Source organism: Lissotriton vulgaris, chromosome 7 (genome assembly GCF_964263255.1).
Source record: "Lissotriton vulgaris chromosome 7, aLisVul1.2, whole genome shotgun sequence".
Classification (NCBI taxonomy): Eukaryota; Metazoa; Chordata; class Amphibia; order Caudata; family Salamandridae; genus Lissotriton; species Lissotriton vulgaris.
The window spans coordinates 1,109,429,026-1,109,452,638 of NC_141695.1; the positions used below are offsets into that span (position 1 = coordinate 1,109,429,026).

The 23,613-nt window shown below is 41.0% G+C and overlaps 1 pseudogene; it reads left to right on the forward strand.

The window, feature by feature from the left end:
- The window catches only part of LOC147702990 (uncharacterized), a 162,763-nt pseudogene extending 152,621 nt beyond the window's left edge, over positions 1-10,142 (forward strand).
- Positions 10,143-23,613: the final 13,471 nt, after the last annotated feature.

Below are 23,613 nucleotides of genomic sequence, written 5' to 3' on the forward strand. Positions count from 1 at the left end.
ACGGGACTAACTTGGTTAGGTCAACAGGAATGGGGGGTGGTGAACCCAGACAGGAGGAAACCCCTGTGAAGCAGTCCACCCTATGAGGACCCTACCCCTTCCAGACCTCAGCCTTCACTCTAGCTTTTCCTCTCTGGCAAGACAAAATGGCTGACCAGCATTCCGCCTTATATAGGCTGACCCTCAGAGGTCCAGAAGGGACCAGAAGGTTCTGGAATGCCCTACTCTATCCTATGGGACAGATCCCAGGTGTGACAGTTGTGACAGTTGGTAGCCACCACTTTGTGACTCCAAGTGAATTCCTGTCAGGAAAGGCATCTAGGCCTGAGGTGAAAAACTATGAGGGCAAAAGAGCACCTATCCTGCCTGCAGCAACAAAGGTTAAAGACGAAGTTGCGTCCATGCTGCTGGGTGGCTTCTGAAAATAAGACATTAATATTAATCACTGTGTTCAGCCTGACCGGTGAAGAGCAGATAATGGCAGTTGGTAAAATAGCATAGACTTATTCAGAACAGGGTGCTGGAACTTGGAAAATGAATTATTTGAATGTTTTTTTTGTTTTACTTTATGCACAGGAATCTTTAAAACAATTCTTAGTGTAGCTAATACACAATTCTTCTTTATTAAAACCAGAGGTGGGAATAGTTATCCTTCTGAGACCTATGGAAACCAGCCAGAATCTTAGAAATCTGAGAGTACTCTATAGAGATGGACAAAAAACAGGGAGAGCTGAGCCAAGGGACTGTCTTGGCTTTATGAGCACTTCTTGGCTCTAAGAGCCAAAGCACAACTTGATGAATGAGGACATTTAGCATGGAAATCATGCAATAAATAATATGTAAAAATATAATAGAGGGTTTTCAAAATTTAAAAACATGCATTTCTGTAACACGCAGTTTACCTTATTATATCAGGTTATGTCACTCCATTGAGAGGCAATTATTAAAAGTGATAATTTTTAAACATTAACTTTGAAAGATTCATGCCCCCACTCTCCACCCCAACAAGAATCAGGGGCAGCTCCTCCACTATGTCGGAGGAGCATCGCCCCACTGCTTTTAAGCAGTGGGAAGCAGAAACATAAAATGATAATAACTTTGTATTATTATCATTTTAGGCTGCCTCAAGCTGCTTTGCAGGAGGTTGAGTGGGCGGGGTTGCTCTGCTCTCGCAGCAGGGCAGGGGAGGAGTGGTTTTCTCACTCCTAAGTGCGCAATGACTGTTTGGTCAGGCCTCTTGGGCCAACCAAACCAGTCATGCGCACTTTCCCCTTCTCCATGCATTACAGCCTGCATGGAGAACATGCCCACGCCTCCATGTGCACCCTATATGTGGGCTGTGTTCTTATTTTTCATAGAGCAAGGTTGTGAGAATTTGGTTTACTGGTTGAGGCTGGTGAAACCCTACTCAAGCCTTATAGCCCACCATAGGGGCTTGATGGAGCAAGGTGGAAAACAAAAATGTTTGTATACCCTTGTGAATTCAACATTCCATAACACTAACGAGTACTAAATTGCGTGGCATTGTAATATACCACGTAATATTGCATACACCATACACTTGGGATACTAAATTGCATGTCTTGCCAAAGCAAATAAATTATTAATCTGTCGAGTATTGTGTATTAAAATATACGCATATGTTATGCACTACAATTAAACCTGTGTGACTGTGCTTTTGTCCGTTTATTCGTGGCATAAAACATGAAAATTGGTAAGTTAAATTATGCATGTTTGTTGCTTTGTGCTAGGTAAATACTGACTGAGTTACCAATAGTACGGAGGAGGTAATCAGAAAGGGTTTTATTTCATAAATTTACATTTATTTTTGTTTATTTTCATGATAGTTCCTAAATGAGGCCTGAATGGGCACACAAAATAATAGAAAATGGAGTCTGTTTGAAAGATCGAGGTGGCGACAGAAATACACATGCACAAGAGTTGGAGCTGCAAGCTGCCCGTGACTGAACAACTTGTGTCAAGGACAGCGTGGCCATTTTGTGGGGCCTAAGCCAAAGATGACAGCGAAGCAAAAAGTCTACCCGTGGGAAAGAAAGGCTAAATATCAATTTAAAGGACACTTTGGAGGAAGTTGGTGTCGAACAAAGAAACCCCAGTTACAGCAAGTGAGGATGACACTGCAGGAAATTTACATAGAGAATGATGAGGGTATGCTCATCCGGCTCCAAATTGACCAATCACAGACATTACAGAACTTAAGAGTTATGAATTTAGATAGATAAGTTAGTGAAAAAGGGTATAAAAAAAGGATGGTTCGGACATTAAAAAAAATTCGCTTTTCCAATCGGATTTTGCAACCCAAGATGCTGTCGGTCTGCGCAATTTTTGCTTTAGGACGCAGGGACTTCGGAATTTTTCCCATTTTGATTTAATTTCCAAATTGGGTGTGGCATCCTGGGACATAGAGGTTTCCATTTGGGGATTATTTCGTTCTGTACTAATGTCTTCAACTTTCCAGCTGGGTAATATTTTCGTTGCTTTTTTTTCCTGCTGTCATTTGCTAATAAATGAATTTTATTGAAATTTTAACCTATTCTTTTCAGGATTGTATTGCAAACTGAGTTGTTTCTTTTAGCTTTAATAAAAATAGAGATCATGCTAGAAGATTTGAAATATGAGAAAATGAAAATTAAATAAATGAAGAATTAAACTAGTTTGATATTCCTTGCAGTCAACTTTTACTAGAAGATCCTAATTTAGATAGTGGAATGACATTGTTTTCTTTGTTTAAAATAAAACCATGGTTCTTAATAATTAAACTGCAGTTGTAAATAATATATAAATTAAAGACCTTCAGGCCAATTTGGTTCAACGCATGGAAACAGACTCTTGGACCTCCACCCTTAATGACATCAACTCTAGACTTGATTCATACGCTAAGGACATCCATGAGGGGAAAGTGAGAAAATTCCGTCGCGATACAATAGATTATAAACTCGAGGAAGTGTATTCCTGGGCTGAGGTCTATGCTCAAAAACACAGTTTGCAGAAACAAGGCACTACCTCATCTGAAGAGAGTCTAGCCTCTGTCACTGATACACAAATGTCTTGTGGCCCTGTGCCTTCCACCACTCCATTGCCTCCGAGCAACAACAAGACAGGTAGATATAGCACCACTAAGGTTTCTTTTTTGTCGACCAGCCCAGCGGCAAATCAACCACCATTAGAGGCAACAACCGAGTCACTCAAACCCGCAGAGGTCAACGATTCTGGAAAACCTTGTTGAACAAAGAAACATTAGTTGTGAACATCTCATCCAAGCAACTCACCAAGAGTCAAGTCGCAGTATTAAATAAAGGGTGCTCCTTCGTACCTACTAATCAACCCAAAAGCTTAGATTCCCAAATTGCACAGTTCAGGTTCACTAGAAAATTAAGGTTGAAACATTTTTTCGCCACCATTGCGACTGAGCATGTATCCCACAATGATGAAGGATACCTTGAATTCAAGCCGAAGAGCACTTTCATTTCACCCATTTCACACAAGACCATTGACCTCTTCGAGACATTGGTCAAACAAGACATTGCAAAGTTACCTTTACTATCTTGCGCCTCCTCTAAATTATTGCGAGGAGAAAGAACTGCATTAAAATCCTTACAAAACAACAACACAAGTTTACATTTTACCAAAGCAGACAACGGTGGCGCTTTAGTGGTCATGGATCAAAAAAAGTATGAGGACAAAATTGAGATTATGTTGCAGGACTCTTCTACATATCTTTCTTTAGCTCAAGATCCTACTAATGACTTTTTGGTAGTGTTGGACACTATCTTATCTCATGCACACGAAATGAAATGGATCAATATCAAAACCAAAGAATTTCTGTTCACCCGTTTTCTTCGCAGACCTGGGTTGTACATGTTGCCCAAAATTCATAAATGTCTCACTGACCCCCCATTGAGACCTATTGTCTCTGGATGTGGGTCCATTCATGATTCATTAGGGCATTACTTAGACACTTTACATCAACCCATCGTCCAGTCTAGTCCATCATATGTTCAAGACACCACACATTTGTTGAACATTCTTCGTGACACTTCCATCCCTGAAAGTGGGGAAATTCGGTTATGCTCTGTTGATGTAGTGTTGTTGTACACTTCCATTCTCCATCTTGCAGGTATGAAGCGATCGAATGGGCTTTGCTCAGAACAGACAACATCAGGGCCAATGAAGTTTTCTTGCTGGAAATACTTCATTTTTGTTTATTTCACAGTTACTTTCAATGGAAGGGACGATTTTTTCTTCAAAGGAATGGCACCTCTATGGGCTTTTCTGGAGCCCCCAGCCATGCTTATATCTATATGCTCAGATTTGAAACTGTGCATGTCCTATCCGACCCACTGTGGACCTCCAATCTAATTGCATATCGTCGCTATATCGATAATATTCTTATCATCTTTCACGGGTCACGGTGTGACCTTGAAAACATGGTTCACAGGTTGAACGATATCAACACCAGAATTTAATTTACCCACCAAATTGAACCACGCAGCATAGCGTTTCTGGATGTTTTGTTCACTCTGTCTCACCATTCGATTGAAACCACCATTTTCAAAAAACCCACAAATCGCAACAATGCTCTCTCATATCAAAGCTTTCATCCTTGGTCACTAAAACGCCACTTGCGCTTTTCTAAATTTTTGAGAATTAAGCGCATCACCTCTAACCCTGAGGTTGGCATGCAGACGATCATGAAATCTAAAGACACATTTTACTGAAAAAGAAAATCAAACCATCAGGGTCGACTAGGGAAGTATTTGTTTCTACTTATTCAACTCACTCCAAGCTGTTGAATTCCAGTATACTAGATAGATGGATATTACTTCAGTCTGAGCCAGATTTTAAAGGCATGTTCTCGGACCCCCCCCCGTTGTTTGCTTATAAAAGGTCTAGTAACCTTAAATAGATTTTGAGCAGACCCCAACGAAAATTTGAAGTTCCCTTGAGAGGGATGACTAGATGCATGAACTGTTCACATTGTAATAATGCAATCACTGGCAAAGTGCTATTTCATCCTCTATCAGGCAAAACATTTTTTTTAAACGTCAATGCCAATTGTAACAGTCACCATGTCATTTATTTAATCAAATGTCCGTGTGATGTGTAATATGTCGGGAAGCTGAGAGAATTCTTCGTACCCGCATCACAGAGCATAAGAGTCGAATTAGGACCAACACCATCAGTTCCCCGATAGCACAACACTGGCACGCATTAATACACACCATCACTTAGTTGAGATTTGGGGTACTTGAAGTAGTGTAAAATCGTCTTGATAGAAATATGTCTGAATTTCTGTTACAACGTGAAACTTATTGGATTTGGTACATGCAAACATTGTCCCCCCCCCTGGGTTAAATGACAAATTTGAACTGTCTTGCTTTTTATGATGTGTTTTCTACAACTTGCTCTCTCTGTTTTCATTATTAATATGATGTATCCTGTTTTTGAATCTTTGCTGGATAGGCTGTTGATTTATGGATCTTTTGAATATCCATGTTTCATTGTTTATTGTTGCGCATTTTCTTCTTTTTTTATCTATAGTGGCAATGATTATATTTATTTTGGGTATTTCTTAGTATCCCAACCTTGTTTAGGAATATTACTATGTATGCATCCTTGTGTTTGTTTATTTCTTAGATTGCACGTAAACACATATTCTAATATGGCCGCCACTCTTCTTTAGCATAGTCTCTTTTCTATTTTCATTACTCTTTTCTAACACACGCTGTTAATGTGTTCACGTACCGTTGCTCTTCAGCTGCAACTACCGCTGTTTCACTGGCAGGTTTGACTGGTTCGGTGAGTGTTTCCCTTTTTAGCTCTTTCTCCACTTCATTTAGGGCACTTTAAAAGTTACACTGATCGTAGTGTTTGTTTATAGGTTGCTGGTTCGAGCACTTGACCAGGCACGAGCCGCCGCACATTTTGTGCCCCGACGATTTTCCGATTGAGTGGAGCATAATTTTATGTTCGTTTTTATACTCATCCACGCATGTCAGACTGCCTCAGTTGTAGGTAAGCGTTTTTCTTCTGACTTGCGTTTAGCTGGTTTTCATAGTTTTCCTAGTGACGCGCTCACCATTGCACACACTTTTCCATAGATTCCCGACATTGCACATGGTTGTTCTTTCCGTGCTGTGATGAGGCTCCACCAGGAGTCGTGGTACGTGATACAGTTTGTTTCGCAAATGTTGGTGATGGTGGCTTCCTTTTTTGGTTGGTGATGGCTGCTAGGTGACACATTTGCATACTTTCCACTCACATTTTGATTTTGCACTTGTTTGTTTCTGATGTTAACCACTCTCACCTATTTGGTTAATACTTTTGAGTGATGCTCTGGTTATATTCAATGTCATACTTTCTTTTCCTCTTTGAGTTAGCCTGATATATAGGACACTTGTCAGATTCTTATTATATGTATTAATGTTCTACAGATTCACCTGACGAAGGGCTTTGTTGTTAGCCCGAAATGCATTGGGACCTTTAATCATTCATCTGATGCTGACATAAAGCACACCATCTTAATTTTGTGAACTGCTTCATCATTTTCCAAGAATAAATGACTTACTGCTATCTACGATTTAAAGACTGGAGGATTACTTTTCTTCAGATTCATTTGTGAATTTAATTGTGGACTATTGAAAAATTTGCTAATGAGTTAGCAGTTTTTTAAAATTTGAAGTGTTTACATTTAGCACACTTTTTTCAAGTGACACCCTTGTAGTGCATTGGGCATTTCCAGAGAGAGATCTGGTATTCCTCTTTCTTAAATTATAGTTTAGGCATTCCACTAAAGCATCGCGACTCCCTTATTGAACCGATACTGAATCCTCGGAACACGTTAATTGTGTGTGTGAATGATCGGAGTGATGGGCCCAAAGTTGTAAGCTGGTGTAAGATGGTTCCGTAGGTTTATTAGCGGTGATATATGAAGGAATTTTGGAGCTGCGCTGCACAAGTATTACTTGGTAGCAGAGTAGTAGTTGCTATAGGTTGACTAGGATATATGAGGTGTGGAGTAGAATATATAGGATTATAATGTACAGAATTTGGACTAATATCTGTTGAGTTTATATCATGTTATGTGTAGTCTAAAAGAGGCTTCCGGATAGTGTGGGAAGCTGGTTACTATGTCTGCAGGCATAGGAAGTGTGGCAGTAAAGTCGCACATCGCATAGTCTTTCAAAATAGCTGTATCGTCGTATATCACAAGTGGTGTCGTCGCACATCACCAGTATAGGGACCCCACGTGTGAAAGGATAAATGTATAGCGAGGGCAACTTGTGAAATCTTGGGTCTGAGCATAGGGATCATTGCGTATTCTGGCTAAAGCTCTACCCCGGGAGAGTAACAAAGTTTAACCCAAGTTTGAACGAAGGGTAAGGTAGAGGGAAGTGCTATCTTATCGGCGAAACTAAAATTCTGTGGTTGTCAGGACCCCAACTCACATTTTACCATTATCTCGTCCTGGGATTTGCAGAACCAGTGAGGAACTGCCAAAAAACAATGCCTGGACAGCGCTAGTTCAAGATCGGTGTTCCAAGATGGCCGCCGATGTCGAAGATCGGGTCGTGGTCTAGTGTTCCTGCCCGCTGCAGCTCGATGGTCCAGGTGAGGTGCGAACGCTATGGGAAGTGCGCACTTCACCTGAGATTCTACTGAGCGAGCAGTGTAATTCGGCAGCTCGTATTTTCTTAGTCAGGAGTTCCTAGTCAGAGTCCCTGAAGTGTAACCATAAGTTAGGGTTTAGAGTTAAGGAAGCAAAGTTGTGGAAAAAGCAAAGATTCATTCAGAAGGGTCCATTTGAAGAATTTAAACTTACCGGAAAAACGACAACTTCGGAATACGCCACAGCGTCGTCAGGGAGGTGTGAGGAGGAGTCAGCGGCGATAAAATCTGGAAGAGGACAAAGACAGAAAGGAAACATTTAAGCTAAGTGACGTTAGAGAAAAAATAATAGAGAATAGTTTACAGAGTTAAGCACTTGAAGTCAGATAATAATGATACTTACCAGCAAATGTTAAAGCGATTAATTTCTTCGATGTTCAGCCATAGGACATGGTAATCTAAGGAGCAAGAAAAGGAGTTACATTTTCATTTTAAAAAGTACTACATTATCCAACATTTAGAAGATAAGACAAGCAAGCAGCTTAAAAGAGTAAGTGTAGATACTGAAGAGTAAAATAGTTAATAATAAGGTTTGGCTGAAGGCTAATGGTCATTTATCTATTTTAGAAGCTGAATCATATTATTTTCAAAAACACAACGTAAGAATACCCAGTATAAAGAAAAGGTTAACAGAAGGCACATCTAATTAGTGAAGTAAGTGAACTATAATAAGAGACATATTAGAAAGTGAGTAGAAAAATAAACACACACAAAATAATAAGATTATCATATGTTTACAGGTACAACTAATTAGACAAGGCGGTTAACTAGAAATAAGAAAAAGAAGCAGAAGAGGGGCACAGTTCTTGAGAGTTCCAGGTAGGTGCTAATAGTTAAAGATTCATCTTAAGAGATAGGTAGAAAAAGAATAGAGTAGATTAATTGTGTATTCCTTCCATAGGTTCAGTGACAGATAGAAGTTATAGACGAATAAGAACCAGAGGAGCAGCTCAGGACCAGTCTCTTCTTTGTTTGTTATTTTATCCATTCCCCCTTCCCCCAAAGGAATGGTTTAGAGGCTCAGTATAACTTGACCTCCAAATTATTTCTGAGAGGGTTTTGGGACCTAGCGTCTCTGTTCCCGCGCAAGCCAATGGTAAGAACTGAAAAGGTTAATTGGTAAAATTAAGGTCTGACAGAGTGAAGTGCCCACGTTGCACTCAGCGCCTGAACGGAGATGGCGGAGGGAATACATTTACAGACATTAGGGGCAGTATTAGATACCATACAGAAAGAACTGGTTGCAGTCAGGGAAGAGAATCAGAATCTTGGACAAGAAGTAGTAAATTCAAGAAAAGAAACTGCAGCACTAGCACAACAACTTCGGCAACCATTTAGTTCAGGACGAGATACAGTAAACCCTGCATTGGAAGATGCAAACAGAATGACCACACAAGTAATTCACTCCTTGTCCCCAGTGATTCCCTTAGCTCCCCCAGAGAGTTTCAGTGGAGATCCGCAGAAGGCGCAAACATTCATTACGCAATGTTCATTATATTTCATGTGCCGCCCTTCAATTTTCCCTGATGCGCAATCTAGAGTGACCTTTGTGCTGTCCTATTTAAGTGGAGATGCAACGTCATGGTCCATGCCCCTGATTTCTAGAGATGATCCTTTGGTGCGAAATTACGAAGAGTTTAAACAAGAATTTCTTCGGATATTTGATCGACGAAGAATCTCTCAGGCAGTGGATAACGAACTGCTTGACTTGCGTCAGGGAAACTGAGATTTGGTGGGTTACTTGGCTCAGTTTAACAAACTCGTGGTGGAGACGGACGGGCCTGAGAGCAAGAGAGCAGCGTTTTTTAATCACGGTTTGAGAAATGAGCTTAAGGATGTGTTAGCTCAAATACCGAATCGACCGACGGAGATTCCAGCGTTGGTGGATTTAGTATTAGAGATCGATTTTCGTCAAGGTGAGAGAAAAGGGGAAAAGAGAAAAGATTTCCGATCAGTGGTACCAAGATTCAATTGAGTTCGAAACGACAGTAGTAGAAATACTGATGGACAACAAGGTGCGGAGCCTATGCAGATTGGTATTGTTAGAGGCCCTTTATCAAAGGAAGAAAAAGAGAAAAGGAGGGCAAGCAATTTGTGCATGTATTGTGGCTCAGGAGGGCATTTTTTGTTAGAAATTGTCTGAAGAAACCGAAGACCATTTATAAGCCAAAGGAAAACTAGATGCACCACCTGTGGAAGGAGTTGAACAGGTGGGTGCGAATCAAAAGACAACTCCAGGAGAATACCAAGTGGCTAACACTTTGCACTCCTCAGCCCCTCATCTTATTTTGTCTATGGTAATTAAATTCTGACACATCACCATGACAGAGGTTTCTGTGATGATAGACTCGGGAGCCACAGGAAACTTCTGTGATTTGAAATTTGCAGAAAAGATGGAAATACAAGCGATTAAGAAAACTAAAATTGTAAAATTGAGCCAGCCCGAGCCGTAGATGAGACAAATCTCTCTTCGGGACCCATCGTGAGTCATACGGAATTGATACAACTAATTTCAAACGATGGGCATGAGGAAAAGATTCAATTCAATTTAATAGATGCCCCCCAGTTTCAGTTGATACTTGGGCTTCCTTGGCTTACAGAGCACAATCCAACTATTAATTGGAGTTCTAGAACAATCATGATGGATTCCGATTATTGTCAAGAGAACTGTTTTGGAGATAAGGAAAAAATTTGAGAACATAATCCAGCGCATTCCTTGTGTTCGGCAGAAGCCTCAGTGTGTGTTATTGATGTGCAAGAAATACCCGAAGATTACAAGGAATTTGATGATGAATTCAATAAGAAAGAAGCAGAGCAACTTCCCCCTCATCGTGTATACGATTGTAAAATTGACATAGAACCAGGCTCAAATTTACCCTGCAGTCGAGTGTACGCGTTAACAGAAAAAGAACACCATCATCTAAAAGAGTATTTGGATAAATACTTAGCCAATTGTTTCATTAGGCCTTCACAATCCCCAGTATCCTCGCCACTGTTTTTCGTACCCAAGAAGGAAGGGGATTTGAGAACTTGCATAGACGGATTACCGTGCAGGCGCTTATTGGTTCCAGGCTTGATTACGCCAACGCCCTCTTTCTTGACCTCCCTGACTACCTGGTCCAGCGCCTGCAGGTGGCACAAAACATTGCTGCCCGTGCCATCTTTGGCCTGCATAGGCGAGCACGAGCCTCTGGGTTGCTGCAGAAGCTCCATTGGTTACCTATCCGTAAGCGGATCATGTTTAAATCCCTTACGTTGATGCACAAAGCCTTGTTTGGCTCAGGGGCCGGGTACTTACGGCGCAGGTTGGCCTTCTACCGCCCAGCCCGCTCACTGCGGTCCGAATCTCTTTTTACTGCCGTGGTTCCGCGTGTGAGGAAGGCCCGCACTGGGGGCCGTTCTTTCAGCTTCAAGGCGCCCCAGTTCTGGAATTCTCTACCTCTGGCGCTACGCAGCACCCCTAATCTGTTTCAGTTTAGGAAGAACCTGAAGACTTGGCTTTTTAATCTCTAGTTTCTCTTTGGTGGGTCTTTCTCTCTTTCCTGTATCTGTTTCTCTTGTTATGTTATTACACACTGAGCCGCCCGTGGAAAGCGCCGGGACACTCTTTTAGAGTAGCCGTGCGCTATATAAACTTATTTTAACATAACATAACATAACATAACTACCGAGCAATCAACAAAATCACCAAAAAGAATCGGTACCCATTACCTCTCATATCAGTCCTTCTGGATCAAGTGAAAGGGGTGCAAATTTACACCAAGGATGTAAGGGGGGCCTACCACCTGGTACGAATGCGTGAAGGTGATGAGTGAAAGACAGCTTTCAGAATGAGGTTTGGGTTATATGAGTACCAAGTCATGCCTTATGGTCTATTTAATGCTCCCGCTGCCTTCCAGTACTTCATCAATGATGTTTTAAAAGATTTTATTGACCAGTGTGAAATTGTGTACATCGGTGATATTCTAATCTATTCCTCAGACCAGAGTAAACATCAAGAGCAAGTCAGAGGGGTCTTGCAGAAACTAAGAGAAAATCGATTATTTGTGAAACTGAAAAAGTGTGCTTTCAACGCTACCCAAGTAGAGTTCTTGGGATTTGTCCTTTCTCCAAATGGAATACTTATGGATAAACAAAAAATCAATGCAGTGATAGACTGGAAACCCCCCACCAGTGTGAAAGAAGTTCAAAGCTTCATAGGATTCGCAAACTTTTATCGAAGATTCATTAGTGAGTTTTCACTAAAAATTCTTCCTCTCACACGACTGTTAAAGAAGGGAATTCATTTTGAATGGTCAGAAGAGTCCGAAGAGGCCTTTAAATCTTTAAAAGAAGACTTCACCACAGCACCAATACTCCAGCATGCCGATCCCTCAGAACCATTTTATGTGGAGACTGATGCTTCAGATCAGGCTGTCGGGGGAATATTGTCCCAACGGAATACAGTGAGTGGCCAACTACATCCTGTAGCTTATCGATCGAGGAAACTGACTCCAGCTGAAATTAATTACACAATCACTGAAAAGGAATTGTTGGAAATGAAAGGCACATTCAAGGAGTGGTGACATCATCTCATGGGCGCTCAGCACCAAGAAACGGTATTCACTGATCATCGCAACTTAAAGTTCCTAAAAACAGCCAGAACACTTACACCAAGGCAATTGAGATGGTCTTTGTACTTCGCCGATTACGACTTAGTGATCACTTATCGACCGGGAGAACAAAATGGAAAAGCTGATGCGTTATCCAGAATAGACACAGGAAATCAAAAGATCAACACGGGAGATCAAACTATAATACCTAGTACTAAGATCATTGGTGTTACGAGTTCCATCAATTTAGAAGAACATGTTGCTGAAGCCATGAGCCCGGAGGATATGCAAGAATGGGCAAAAGAAGGAACAGGAAGAAAAATCATCCATGACTTACCCTACGTTCAGGAGGCTGTATATCTACCTACCAAGAAGCTACAACAGCAAGTTATGCATGAATGTCATGATGGGGTGTTAGCAGGACACAAAGGAGAGGCAAACACTGAAGACATCATCAAGAGACCTAACTGGTGGCTACACATGACAAAGGATATAGAACAATACGTTTAGTCCTGTGAAACTTGCGCTCAGGGAAAATCAGAACGGCAGGCTAAGAAGGGGTTGCTCCAACCACTACCCACACCACCCTACCCTTGGCACACAGTAACTTTAGATCTCATTTTTGTAGATTTACCACTTAGTCAGGGTTTCAATACCATTTTAGTAGTAGTAGACACTCTGTCAAAGATGGCTCATTTCATGGCACTTAAGGGTGTTCCTACTGCTAAAGAATTAGCAACAATTTTCAGCACACAAATAGTCAAGATACATGGAATCCCTAAAGTAGTTATTTCAGACAGAGGGTCCCAATTTATATCTCATTTCTGGAAGGCTTTTATGGAAGGATTACGTACAGAGGTCAGATTCTCCACTAGTTATCACCCAGAAACAGATGGGCAGACAGAAAGGGTAAACCAGGAGTTAGAACAGTATTTGAGGCTATTCCTTTTGAAGCAAGATGGAAATTGGTCGGATTATCTGTGGGCCGCTGAGTTTGCTCACAATAATGCGAAGAATGTCTTCACTGGTTATTCCCCATTTTATATGAACTAAGGGAGACATTCGAATTTGACAAGAAAACAAACAGATTAGACAGTCCCAGCAGTCAAAGAGGTAGTCTCGCATTTAGAGCAAGTCCATCAAAGCGCAATTAAGAATCTAGAACTGGCAAAAATGAAGAATAAAGACTACGCAGATAGAAACAGACGTGAGGGCCCTCCCTTAGAAAAGGGAGATCATGTTTGGTTAAGCACAAAAAACCTTAGGTTAAAAGGCAATAAGAAATTCCAACCTAGGTTTATTGGACCATATCAAATCGAGTAAAAGATGTCTAAAGTCAATTACCGACTAAAGCTACCTGACAAATTGAGAATTCATACAGTCTTCCACGTTTCATTGCTAAAGAAGACATCTGCAAATTTGCGAAGAACCATGTCCAAAAACCAATTCACTTAGAAACTGGTACAGAGTTTGAAGTCAAAGAGATTCTAGATTCAAAGAAATCAAAAGGAAAACTATACTATCTAATAGACTGGAAAGGTTACGGTCCAGAAGAACGATCTTGGGAATTAGACACTAATGTTCATGCTCCAAGATTAATAAGGTCCTTTCATCAGTGATTTCCTGCAAAACTGAGAATGGCAGGACCTCCCTTGTTGGGGGGTACTGTCAGGACCCCAAATCAAATTTTAGCATTAACTCGCTCTGGGATGTGCAGAACCAGTGAAGTACTGCCAAAAACCAATGCTTGGACCGCGCTAGTTCGAGATCGGCATTCCAAGATGGCCACCAATGTCGAAGATCGGGTCGCGGTCTAGTGTTCCTGCCCACAGCTGCTCGATGGTCCAGGTGAGGCGCGAACGCTATGGGAAGTGCGCACTTCACCTGAGATTCTACTGAGCGAGCAGTGTAATTCGGCAGCTCGTATTTTCTTAGTCAGGAGTTCCTAGTCAGAGTCCCTGAAGTGTAACCATAGAGTTATGGTTTAGAGTTAAGGAAGCTGAGGTTCCGTGAGAATCGTAACGACGTTTTGGGCTTAATCGGATATGGACAAGTTTGGTATCTACAAACCGCAAATGATGAGTTTAGTAGGTGTACGTGTTTTCGCTACACTACTTGGAAGGGTTCGTCTTATTTACGGGTTTCTCCATCCGAACCTTCGGGTTCCATTTTAGATACAGCATCCATTTTGTTTCTTGCCCTCACGTAGCCGGCGAACGGACAATGTCCGCTCGATGACCCTGGGATTCCCAAGCTCTTGCGGAAGATGCATATTCCTTTGAGTGTGCCTTTATGACTAGGGGGATGACATGGCAAAGGCAGATGGCTCCGCTCGAGGCTCATCTTGCCGTGCCGGTCTATTGTTTCAGCCTTGCATACATTAGGCTTGAATCCTTTGATCCTGTGATCACGCTTCCGATATTGCCCCCACACTCTTTTCAATCTGTTGTCTGTCTTTGTTTTCCTTGCACCTGTTCCTGTCCCTTCTCTTAGCTCGTTTACAACTAGAATGGAATGTGCCTAATGGTGGGATAGCATGCTTTTTCAGTTGGGAACCGGCAATGTTTCTGTAATTATGTTCCGGGCTTCTGAAAACATGAATGCAATCCTTTTTGAAGTTTACTGTGGGAACTGAGTTGTAACCTTTTGTTCGTTATGTTGTGCAATGGCGAAAATGTGTATAAAAGGAGCGATCCACTTTTGCAATTCGAAGCAGACTCTCTGAACATACACTCTGTTGTACTTCTAGCGATTTCTGTGTCCCTGCAGTAAATAAACGCTGATCTTTGACGCCAAAGGAAGTGTCCTGTGTCTCTGTGATTTGTACGCCGGAACAGGTATATCCACAAAGGTTTCAGGTGTTGTCCCCTGGCATCGCTGGGCCTTAAATCAGCCCAGTCCTTCAAAGCAAAGTTGTGGAAAAAGCAAAGATTCGTTCAGAAGTGTCCATTTGAAGAATTTAAACTTACCGGAAAAACGACAACTTCGGAATATGCCACAGCATCGTCAGGGAGAAGTGAGGAGGAGTCAGCGGCGATAAAATCTGGAAGAGGACAAAGATAGAAAGGAAACATTTAAGCTAAGTGAAGTTAGAGAAAAAATAATAGAGAATATTTTACAGAGTTAAGCACTTGAAGTCAGATAATGATACTTACCAGCAAATGTTAAAGCGATTCATTTCTTCGATGTTCAGCCATAAGACATGGTAATCTAAGGAGCAAGAAAAGGAGTTACATTTTTATTTAAAAAACTACTAGAAAAAGATAAGATACATTATCCAACATTTAGAAGATAAGACAAGCAAGCAGCTTAAAAGAATAAGTGTAGATACTGAAGAGTAAAATAGTTAATAATAAGGTTTAGCTGAAGGCTAATGGTCATTTATGTATTTTAGAAGCTGAATCATATAATTTTCAAAAACACAACATAAGAATACCCAGGATAAAGAAAAGGTTAACAGACGGCACATCTAATTAGTGAAGTAAGTGAACTATAATAAGAGAAATATTAGAAAGTGAGTTGAAAAATAAACACACACAAAATAATAAGATTATCATATGTTTACAGGTACAACTAATTAGACAAGGTGGTTAACTAGAAATAAGAAACAGAAGCAGAAGAGGGGCACAGTTCTTGAGAGTTCCGGGTAGGTGCTAATAGTTAAAGATTCATCTTAAGAGATAGGTAGAAAAGGAATAGAGTAGATTAATTGTGTATTCCTTCCATAGGTTCAGTGACAGATAGAAGTCATAAACGAAAAAGAACCAGAGGAGCAGCTCAGGACCAGTCTCTTCTTTGTTTGTTATTTTATCCATTCCCCTTCCCCCAAAGGAATGATTTAGAGGCTCAGTATAATTTGACCTCCAAATTATTTCTGAGAGGGTTTTGGGACCTAGCATTTCGGTTCCCGCGCAAGCCAATGGTAAGAACCGAAAAGGTTAATTGGTAAGATTAAGGTCTGACAGTGGTAGAGAAGAGGTAAGCTCTGTCTTTTGGAAATACAGAATACTTGTGTGATTGAGGAAACTATTCTTTTGGTTTTAGAGAAACAGACGAATGGAGTTGTTTTATGTGGTTACTAACCGATTCAGTTATATAAAATTGTAAATACGGCTTCACAATATTTTTTGTAAAGGAGGGGTCAGTCGAAGCTGCAGAAGCCGGAGCAGAGCTGACGTCAAAAGTTTCGCGCTGGGATTGGTCCGAGTGACCAAGACAGAGTAAGGGCTGATTGATGCATCAGCGAAAGCGGCAAAGTAATTGGTTTAGTACTGTTGAAACGTATGTTGTTCTAATTGGTGCGTTAGTGTGAACCGTGCTGCGATAGACTGGTGTTACGAGGCAGTTTACGGAAATATGCGCAGACTTTTGAAAATCAGGAGATTAATAACGAGAAATAGAATTTTATTATGGAATAGAGAAAGAGAAACTGAAAAATGCTTTCAATAAAGACAAAGCGAGGAAAAAGTAATTCCACCGCCGAAAACGCCAGCATCATATATGATGACAGAATATGGCTACCATACATGTATATGGTTAGAGAATTGGGCGAGGTACATTAAAAATGAGGGTCCATTGGCTTTTCCTGAAGAAGGATCTTGTAGTCTTGCAGTATTAAGGAATTTAACCACATGGCTGCTAGGCGTTTTCCCGTCCTGCGCTGGGAATTGCTGTTTTACTTTATTTCATGACGAGCTGGCCTTGTCATCCGCGCACGGCAGGTAAGCGCCATGACGAGCCCAGCTCGTCATTAGCTTCGAAGGGGTTAAGAGAAACAATGATGAAGCTTGAACCAAGACCTAGACCAACACAATTTGAGGCTTTGGCTGAGTGGGAAGACGAAATGCATGAACTAGAATATGATAGGTTTGGAGATTATTTAGGACCAGTGAATAGAGGTCATAGATTCTGGAAAGGGACACATGAGATGAGAATGCAGAGACGGAGAATTGCAAACATGTGCAATGGAATGTATCCGGTTAGATTGGTAGATGATAAAAGAGGACAAAAGTGTGCAGAAAAGAAGAACAATTCAGAAGGAAGCAAAAGAGGTTATGAGGATTGTGGATCTGAGGATGCAGTATTGGAAGAAATTCTAAATAGAAGACCACCGCCTTATCAAGTAGACTCTATAAGTACCACTCCAAGTGCACCACAGTTAGAGAATAGATTGCCAGAAACTCCAAAACGATTTTCTAATTTCAGAGACCTTTCAGAAAGGGTAGAAATGAGATATGAACCAAATGTTTTGACAACTGGAACTAGATATACAGGAACTCCTAAACATGGAAATGAAAGGGAAAATTATGAAAATAGAGTAGAATGACAAGTTGAAGCCCAACAGAGTACTGCTGAATATATACTTTCAACAAATGAATTGACAGAAAAGATACAGGAGCTTACTAAAAATATAAAGGCTGTAACCGTTCCGGTAACATAAGTCCAGTGATTCCAGTATTTGAAAATCAGAACATAAAAGAGCCATCTTTAACTATTCCTTTAAATCAGAGTTTGCAGAAAGTGAAAGAGAAGGTTTATCCAGATTTGTCAGGAATTGCATGTAGTAACCAAATGACATCACCAGATATGACTTCTAATCAGAGTCTTCCGTATAAATTCCCGACCGGAGCAGAATCAGATTCTGTATTTCCTGAGAAAAGTGTAGAAAAGATTGATTTAACCAAAACTCCAATAGGGCCAACCAAACAACAATTAAGTGACTGGATAAAAACTTTAAAGTTGAAAGAGACTGAGCTGAAATTGTTTGATGTAGCATGATTAAAGGTTGATATGGAAGAATTAATAATTGGAACAATTGGTACAGATAAACTGAAAAATTACCAGGATGATTAAGTCACTTTTATGTGTAAAAGTATTACCTGGAAAACAAAGAGTATGCATGAAAGATTTGAAAACTTAGCAATTGAAATGGATGTAGATTTTGCTAAATATAAAAGCTTGCAGAAACCGTACAGAGTGGATTTTACTGACAAAGATAGAGACAATATGAATACAACAGGGAGAATTACTCAAATAAAAAAAATTAATTGTGTTACTGAGAAAATGAGGAGATATAGACAAGTGAAAAATGATATGGTCCAAGAAAAAAGAGGAAAGCAGCGATAAGTCTACATTGGAATTTCCAGTAATTGATGGGAAAGAAGTAGCAAAGGAATTTCCAATGAGGGAAATACCAGGAGGAGGATATGTACATGTACCCTGGACTAGACCGGATATTTTATCATTTACAAATGACTTTCCTCGATTGAGAGAGAAACCAATAGAATGGTATAGACAAGTAGATCGATTTGTAAAGGTCTCAAAAGTTCTATGGGACGATTTAGATGGGCTATTTGACATAGTAGTGCCAGCAGATGTATGGTCAAAATGTAAAATCACAGCGGATTGGCCCAAGCAAGAATATCCACGAGATAAGGTGACAGGTGCTCCTGGACCTGAAGTGATGCGAAAATACGATCAAGTCATTGTGTTTTTGAAAAAAAAAATGCCACCGCAAGAAACAGACTGGGTAAATATAGACAGAACCATACAAGAGGCTAAAGAGTCAGTTCATGCATTCTATGAAAGGTTACTGTTAGTTTTTAAACAATATAGTGGTTATGAGGAGTTAAATGAAAAAGAAATGAGTCATTTTGTATATTATTTTGTATTCGGACTGAGACCAGAAATAGGGGACATGATCAGGCATAATTTAATGGGATGGCAGTCGTATTCAGTGGATGAGGTCCTGAGATATGCAAAGTATTGTAGTTAAACAGAGAAAGCTCAAAGAAAAAGCGATGTGGGCACAGGTGAAAGTTACTGAACATCAAGTTGCTCAGTTAAAAAACAAGGGCACTGAAGGACATCAGTCTAAAGTAAAGGGAAGTCTTGGAAAACAAAAGTTGGTAGGAAACATAGAAGAATTGAAGAAGAAATATCCATGTCATAATTGCGGTAGGTTGGGGCATTGGAGAAAAGAGTATAAGTATCCTCCAAGAGGGCATTTGGAAAATATATAGTTGAATCCACAGGTGCAGAGTGAGGTAATTCAGCAACCGTCGCCACAGCAGCAGGCAGTTAATCCACAGAGTCAGGTGCCACAACCTCCACTTCCTCACAATGTAAACATCCAAAGATACAGTACAGAGACAGGATTCTGCGCAGGTAACGAGAAACAACAGAGTGCATGTGAGTCCGCAGTATTGGCTGAGAGAGGACGGGAGTGAATCGGACGATAGTTTCTGACGGTGCCAGAGAGAGGAACAGGAGTGCGTGCTTGGCACTACTCTGGAGGTAGATCAGTCTGGTCCATATGTGAATGGGAAAGTTAATTATGTGGATGTAACTTTTCTAGTGGACACAGGTGCTACCCGTTCTACTGTTAAATCAGTGGAAAACCAAAATATTCCTCTCTCGGGTGATCACATCCAAGTGGTAGGTGTAGCAAATCAGCAGATCAAAACGTCATTAACGAAACCAATTGAAGTTGAAATTGGAAATTTTAAAGACATGCATAGATTTGTTGTATGTGACAGTAGTCCTGTAAACCTTCTTGGAAGGGACATACTTTGCAAGATGAACTGTGCCAGTTATTGCTCTCCGGATGGCATTGAGCTCCAAACCCCAGATGAGGATAGTCTGTATAAAATGACGATGACACTAATAGAAGCAGAGAAAAATAGGATGTCCCCTGTGTTTGAGCAAGAAAGAGTACAGGAGGAACTAAAAGAGATTGTTAAAGATCAGGTATGGAATTTTACAGGAGAAGATATTGGTTTGATGAAAAATGTAGATCCTGTAAGGATTTCCGTAAAAAGAAGGAGTGACCTACCCAAATGTCTCACAATACAAAATGACGGCTAAGATAATTGAAGGAATAACACCATTAATAGGGAAAATGATTGAATACAGAATTTTGAGAGAGATAGAGAGCAGTCCTTGTAATTCACCGATAATGGGACTGAAAAATCCAAATGGAACATTTAGAATATTAAAGGACCTGAAAAAGGTTAACAAAATTGATGTTCCATGTTGTCCGATTGTACCAAACCCAGGAGTAATTTTATACCAGATTCCACACGATGCGGAATGGTACACAGTAATTGATTTATATAATGCGTTCTTCACTGTTCCATTACATTCAGAAAGCCAGCCACTTTTTGCGTTCCAATTCAAAAATTGTATCTTAGCATGGTATTGAATTCATCAGGGGTATACTGAGAGCCCTTCGATTTTTAATCAGTTACTGAAGAAGTCACTAGAAGACCTCAGCTTACCTGGAGAGTCAATTTTAGTCCAGTATATTGATGATCTGTTCTTGGCATCAAAAAAACGAGACGCATGTGTCACAGATATTTTTACATTGTTGAATCATTTGGCAGATAAAGTACATAAAGGGGTTGATTCCGATTCAGGAAAAAAACCGTCTGTACGATTTGTATCTGGAGCCCTCTCCGTACGAATCGTACCCATCCGTCCAAGTCGCGTAGTACGATCCGTATTCTGTGTATCCGTCCGAATCGTTGCAATCCGTATGTATTGCACGGCTGAAACCGTGAAACGTATGACTCGTACACATGCCGTACGACGCGACGAGTATGATCCGGACCCGGGTATGAGGACGCGATTCATACGGTCCACGTCAGGTAAGGGCGAGTCGTACGGAAAAGCACACAAACACATACACACCGTACGGTCCGTACACCCCATGATCGCAGGGGTTTGCACGTACCCCTGCGATCATAGGGTGTACGAGCCGTACCCCATGTCTGATGGGTGTACGAGCCGTACCCCATGTACGATGGGTGTACAAGCTGTACCCCATGTACGATGGGTACACCCATTGTACATGGGGTACGGCTGTACACCCATCGTACATGAGGTATGGCTCGTACACCCATCGTACATGGGGTACAGCTCGTACACCCATCATACATGGGGTACGGCTCGTACACTCATCGTACATGGGGTACGGCTCGTACACCCATCGTACATGGGGTACGGCTCGTACACCCATCATACAAGGGGTGTGGTCCGTACACCCCATGATCGCAGGGGTACAGTGCGTACCCCTGCGATCATGGGGGTTCACACCGTACCGGGGGGGGGGGGGCATTCAGTACCTGTTTCGGCGCGAACTCTGCTTTTACAGCTGTTTTCAGCTTTTGTAGAAAAAGGGTCGTACGGTGCGTACCCGACACGTATCGTACTTGCTGGGTCGTAAAAACCAGCCGTGGACCGTAAAGATGTCTCGTACAGCTGGTTCCAAGGGAGAATCGTACAGAGATTAGAGTTGTATGGTCTCTGTACAACTTGTATGGAGTACGGCTCCTGGTACAAATCGTACTTCGTCGTAAGTACGGGGGACGTTGCAGGGTACGATTCGTATGGGAAAAACGCTCCGAACGGCTATTCGGAGCGGTTTTTCCCGAATCGGAATCGGCCCTAAAGTGTCACCATCAAAATGACAGTTTTGTCAAAAAGAAGTGCAATACTTGGGACACAAAATTGCAAAAGGGATTAGACAAGTTACACTCGAGAGGATTAAAATGATACAGGGAATGAAACCACCAAAGACACAGAGACAGGTGAGAATGTTCCTTGGGATGGTTGGATATTGTCGACAATGGATTAGTGGTTTCTCGCTAATAGCAAAACCCTTACAAAGATTGACAAAATCAGACATGAAAGACCCCATAACGAATGAACAAATCAGAATTGAAGGCTTTTGAACAGTTAAAAACAAGTCTATGTGAAGCACCAGCTCTAGGGATGCCAGATTACGAAAAAGAGTTTGAAGTGTACTGCAGTGAAAGGGAAGGATGTGCGTTGTCAGTTTTAATACAGAGACATGGAAAACTCACAAAACCTATCGCATATTTTTCTGCTGTTTTGGGTCCCATTGCAAAAGCATTGCCGGGGTGTTTAAAAGCAGTAGCTGCTACAAGTATGAGTTTTGAACAAAGTGAAGGCATAGTGATGGGATTTCCACTGAAGGTATATGTACCTCATTCAGTGGAGATTCTCCTTACCAGAAGCAAGACACAGTATCTTACCAACAATAGAATGACCAAGTACGAAAAGTTGATTCTAGGTATAGACAATGTCACTATTTTTAGGTGTGTGAATGTGAATTCTTCTACTCTATCACCTGATGCCATGAATGTGGAGGTAAGAGATGAGGTAGATCACACATGTTTGGATGTACTAGAATATTGCACAAAACCAACATCTGACATCAAAGATGTTTAATTTACCTGAGTCAGACTATGAGATGTTTGTGGGTGGATCATGTCTAAGAACAGATGAGGGTGTACTAAGTGCTGCCTATGCTGTGTGCACAGTAGCCGATGTGTTGGAAGCATCTTGTCTGAAAGGAATCTGATCAGCTCAGATTGCTGAATTGATTGCTTTGATTCGAGCATGGGAGTTGTGAAAAGAAATCAGGATTACCATAGTGACTGATAGTCAGTATGTATTTGGGGTTGTTCATGATTATGGACAATTGTGGTCCCAAAGAGGCTATTTGACTTCGGGAGGATCCCCATTCAGAAATGCTGAAGTTGTAAAGATGTTAATGGATGCCATTCACTTACCAGACAAATTGGCTGTAGTCAAATGTGCTGCTCACAAAAAAGGTGATGATTACATCACAAGAGGCAACAAATATGTTGATTCAATTGCAAAATATTGTGCTAGAAACCAAGCATCCATTAATTGGGATAGACAAACTGAATATGTTTTAAGTCCTTTGAAGCTAACCACCATAGTTGAGACCTGGCAGGAAGTAAAACAAATGCAGGAAGAGGCTAATGAAGAAGAAAAGGATAACTGGTTGAAGGCATGATGTAGACAAAGAGAGGAGGATGAGATCTGGTTCTATAAAGATATAAGGCCAGTAATGCCAAACAGCATGATTTTAAATATGGCTCGAATGTACCACGGTCAAGACCATGTATGGAGAGATGCTATGATTAGGTTGTTTAGGCAGACATGGTACAATCCGAAGTTCAGGATGATTGCTGAGAGCTTGTGCCAAAGGTGTCTCATCTGTCAACAAATGAATCTAAGAAGGAAAACTGTGTGAGTCTGGGAACCAGAGGACGGGAGGGATGTCCATTCACTAGAATGCAACTGGATTTTATCGAGCTTCCACCATGTAACAGACTTAGGTATGCCCTTGTAATTATCTGTTCATTCTCACGATGGGTTGAAGAATTCCCCACAAGGAGGAATGATGGAGTAACTGTTGCTAAACTGTTGTTGCGAGAGATTATACAACATTATAGTTTTCCAGTAACAATTGAAACTGATCGTGGAACTCATTTCC